The sequence below is a fragment of the Nicotiana attenuata genome, chromosome 7, assembly GCF_001879085.1.
Source record: "Nicotiana attenuata strain UT chromosome 7, NIATTr2, whole genome shotgun sequence".
NCBI classification, from domain to species: Eukaryota; Viridiplantae; Streptophyta; class Magnoliopsida; order Solanales; family Solanaceae; genus Nicotiana; species Nicotiana attenuata.
The window spans coordinates 95,814,347-95,819,586 of record NC_031995.1 but is presented as its reverse complement, the minus strand read 5'-3'; positions in this window follow the sequence as shown (position 1 = coordinate 95,819,586).

The window sequence follows — 5,240 nt, the reverse complement described above, 5'->3', positions numbered from 1 at the left end:
AAACAAAATTAAGACGTATTACTATAATAGTATAGCAAAAACCACAATACTACAATTACATAACCAATAATGAAAATAGGAAGAAGGAAGTGAAAAACTACGTAGAAGAATTCTCCGCCTTGCTCCTAGAGTGTCTTGCCTCCTTAGGTCGAATCTCCGGTCTCCACGACGGCTCCGTGCTCTTCCTAGGTCTAAAGTTGTATCCAAACTCAATCTCCCCCCCCCTCCCCCCTCAAAAGTGGCGTTTTTAGGTCTATTCATATGTGTAGGAAAAGCCCTAAACGTGTAGGTCAATTCCTGGTCAAGGCGGGAAACAATTAAAACCTTCAAAACTCGGACTAGACCTGGCCTTAGGCCTAGCATCACCTGGATAACGCCAGCCTAGGCCTGGCTTTAAGTTGGCCTCGCCAGGATAACGCCAGCCCAGGCCTGGCTTTAAGCTGGCCTCGCCTGGATAACGCCAGCCTAGGCCCGGCTTTAAGCTGGCCTCGCCTGGATAAAGCCTGGTCGAGCTGGCTTTTTCCTGGCTTCTCCTTTTCACCGTTCTCGAGCGCACTTTCGACGTTTAAGCATCCCTTTAGCTCTATTTTCATTTCTGATGCACCTACACATAAAATAGCCTCCATTATGCTCAGACAAAGTGTATTTTAAATTTAAAGCATGTATAATGCAAGGCAAATAATGTACGAAACTATGGGATTATAGTCACACATCATTTAGTCTTTGTATATTGACATATGATTTTTTCTTTTTCAATATATTTATCGTGATTTATAACTTCTTTGTGGAACTATTTGCCCTTATTGAGTTCAATATTCTTCGTTTTCAAGACTTACACCTTAATTTTATAATTCAAACATAATTTTAAATAAAATATTTATATAATTTTTTAAACACTTTTGCCTCATTTAGACAAGGTACACGCGCAACGCGCGTACTATTGACTAGTATATATATATATATATATATGTGTGTGTGTGTGTGTATGTGAGAGAGAGAGAGAGAGCTAAGATTTTAGGGTAGAGTAGCATCCAATCAATCCTAGTGGACTTTTGAGCTTAAACAACATAAATGGACTTGTCTTGAACTTGATCCAGTAAAATTTGGGACAAATTCAAAAATATCCAGATTTACAAGTGGTCATTCAAAAATAGCCACAGTTTCAAAAGTAATTGAAATTTAGCCACTTTCATGTAAAAATCTAAACGAAAATACTGTTCAAAATCCGAAAAAATACTCCAGTATAATATACTGGAATTTCGGTATAATATACTGGAGTTCCAGTATAATATAACGGTCCAGCATAATATACTGGAGATTGGAGCACCGGTGCTCCAATCTCTAGTATATTATACTGGAACTTTCCGCGTGTTGGAGTTCCAGCATAATATGCTGGAAGTTCATACACAGATGCACCGATCTTCGGTATATTATGCTGTAACTTTTCGTGTTACACCAAATAGTGGCTATTTTTCAATGACTTTGCAAACACTGTATATTTTTGAATGACCAGTCCGAAAACTGGCTAGCCCGTGCTATTTTTACGTAAAATTTCAATGTCTAAAAATTAGCTCACAATATTCCAAGAAAAATGCAAAAACTACATCAATTTTTCACGCGATACGAGGAGAAAACGTGCTAAATATATGTACTTTTAGCTAGAGGCGGAGCCAGAATTTTAACCTTATGGGTTCTAGATTTTGGGACCAAGACTTCAAGTGTTAATGACTGTGTTCTGGATTTAATATTTATACATATATCATGAATACAAATTATCAAATACACTATTTGAGCAAAAGCTACTGGATTCGGCCGAACCCGTGGGCCGGCTTGTGACTCCGCCCCTGCTTTTAGCCAAATATCATGTATTATTAATTATGTTTGTCACAAATTCTTTTAATATTTTTACTTATTTTATATTAGCTTATAATACTGTCACGATCCGAATTTTTCACCATCGGGAACGTTGTGGCGCATAACTTTTCAGAGGCTAGGCAAGCCAATAGTTAAAGAATTAACACGCTAACCCTTAACCTATTTAGAAAATAACAGCAATTAAACCAAAAGAGATTAAAGGAGTGCAAAATTTCATAATAATCCAAGTACTTATACACAACTACCTAGAAACTGGTGTCACAATTCACAAACTTCTATGAGTTACTACAGATACTGGCTGAAAGAAAGTACAACTGTTTTTGAATTAAAAGAAACAGTAAACTAGAATAACTGGAAGGGGACTCCAGGCCTGCGAACGCCGGCAGATCTACCTTGGGTCTCCTGTGGGTTTGAAGGCAGTAACTCAACTCGGTTCAAAACGGTCCAGTACCGAAATCTGCACAGAAAGTGCAGAGTGCAGTATCAATATAACTGACCACATGTACTGGTCAGTGCCGAGCCTAACCACGGTGAAGTACTGACGAGACTAGGACAAGACACATACATAAACCTGTGTAGTTAAACAATATGCTAGCAGAATAACAACTAATAGAAGCTAAGCAGAAATTAACGGAAGGGGAATTATGCTAAGGGGGTACCAAAATAAATAATTATAGCAGTAGAGGAATTTAAACAACTAGTACACCTTGAACCGATAATAACAAGTAATCACGGCAAACGGAAAATTCACGGCATCACCTTTCGTACTTTTACTCTCAACCTCACCAGATAATCAATAATAGAAATGTACACGGCATCACCCTTCGTGCTTTATCACTCAACCTCACCATATGAATAATAGAAACGTGCACGGCATCACCCTTCGTGCTTTATCACTCTACCTCACCATATAAGTAATAGAAACGTGCACGGCATCACCCTTCGTGCTTTATCACTCTACCTCACCAAAACAAGAGACAACAACAATTGGAAGATAGAAATGACAACAACAAGTCTTACACCAACACTTAGTTCCACAATACCAATCTCAACTTTGAGTAAAAAAACCCCCATCAATACCAAATTCACTAAAACATGATAAGAAATTGCTCGACACATCGAATAGCTAGTCTAAACATGAACAATATGATCAAAATACAACATTTACAAGAATAAGACTCACTCACATGCTATGACTCAACAACAACGTATAGATACTCGTCACCTTACCTATACGTTGTACTCAACATCCAAACACGTAACAAGTAAGCTAATAACACCTAATCCCACAAGCTAAGGTTAGCTACGACACTTACCTCGCTCCCACGGCCAAACTCAAAGCTCAATCACCACTTTTCCCTTCACACAAGCCTCCGGACCAATAGAATCTAGAAAATTACCAATCAAATAATTCGATTTAAGCCTTAAGAACTACCCATGATAACAAAGAATTCAATTTAGGCCATTTTTGAAAAAGTCAACACCCGGGGCCGCTTGGTCCAAACCCAAAATTTGGACCAAAACCCGATTACCCATTCACCCTCGATCCCGAATATACAATTGATTTTGGAATCTGACCTTTGATGTCTAAATCCCAAACTTCGAAATCCCTAGCTTCTACCCAAAAACCCCCAATTTTACCATGAAAATCTTAGATTCTAGGTTGAAATAATGTAGAAAGAGGTAAAAGATTGAAAGAAACTAGTTATGAATCACTTACTTATGATTTGGGGAAGAAAAATTCTTTGGAAAATTGCCTCTTGTGTTCTAGGTTTTGAAAAATAGGAGAATGAATGAAAAATCCCGTCTAAGTCAAGACTTATCAGCTGCAGATGTCGCATTTGCGACCTGAGTATCGCAAATGCGAACTGCTCGCATTTCTGCAACCATCGCAAATGCGAACAGCTTGTCGCAAATGCGATCCCTGACTTCCGCAAATGCGAAGCTACCCAGTCCCCTCCCATGCTCGCAAATGCGAACATTCTTCGCAAATACAAGGCTGGCATTTGCGAGCCAAACCTCGCAAATGCGAGATCTGCAAACTTGAAGCATACCAGTAAATTTTTTTAAGTCCAAATCACTTTGTAGCCTATCCGAAACTCACCCAAGCCCTCGGGACTTCAAACCAAACATGCACACAAGTCTAAACATCATAGGAACTTGCTCGTGTGTTCAAATCGCCGATATAACATCTAGAACTACGAATTTAGCACCAAATCACATGAAATTCTTAAGAACACTTTGAAATTCCTCTTTTCTCAACCGGATGCCCGAATCACGTCAAATCAACTCTGATTTTCACCAAATTTCACTGACATGACTTATATATTATATTAAACCTGTACCGGGCCCCGGAACCAAAACACGGGCCCGATACCAACGAGATCAAACATTAGTCAATTTCTTTAAATCATTAGATTTTCAGCCTTACAACTTTCATCAAAAATTCATTTCTCGGGATAGGGACCTCGAAATTCAATTCCGGGCATACGCCCATGTCCCATATTTTAATACGGACCCACCGGGACTGTCAAAGAACGAGTCCGGGTCCGTTTACTCGAAACGTTGACCGAAGTCAACTAAATTCACTTTTAAAGGAAAAAAATTATTATTTTTATTAACTTTCAACATAAAAGCTTTCCGGAAACACGTCCGAACTGCGCACGCAAATCGAAGAGGAATAAAATGAGGTTTTGAAGGCCTCACAACACCGAATTGGGTTCTAAAATACAAGATGACCTTTTGGGTCATCACATTCTCCACCTCTAAAACAATCGTTCGTCCTCGAACGGACATAGAAAAGTACCTAAGTTGGGAAAAAGGCGGGGATATTTGCTCCGCATATCGGACTCAGATTCCCAGGTAGCTGCCTCAACAGGCTGACCTCTCCACTGTACTCGAAACGAAGGATGACTCTTCGATCTCAACTGACGAACCTGCCGGTCTAATATGGCTACCGGCTCCTCCTCGTAGGTCAAATCCTTGTCCAACTGTATAGTGCTGAAATCTTATACGTAGGACGGATCGCCGTGGTACTTTCGAAGCATGGACACATGAAACACTGGATGTACCGCTGATAAGCCTGGTGGAAATATAAGTTTGTAGGTCACCTCTCCCACTCGATCAAGGATCTCAAAAGGCCCGATGAGCCTAGGGCTTAGCTTGACCTTCTTTCCAAACCTCATTACGCTCTTCATGGGCGATACTCGAAGTAACACTCTCTCCCCGATCATGAATGCCATATCACGAACCTTACGGTCGGCATAACTCTTTTGCCTAGACTGAGCTATACGAAGCCTATCCAGAATGATCTTAACCTTATCCAAGCTGTCCTGTACCAAATCTGTACCCAATCACCGAGCCTC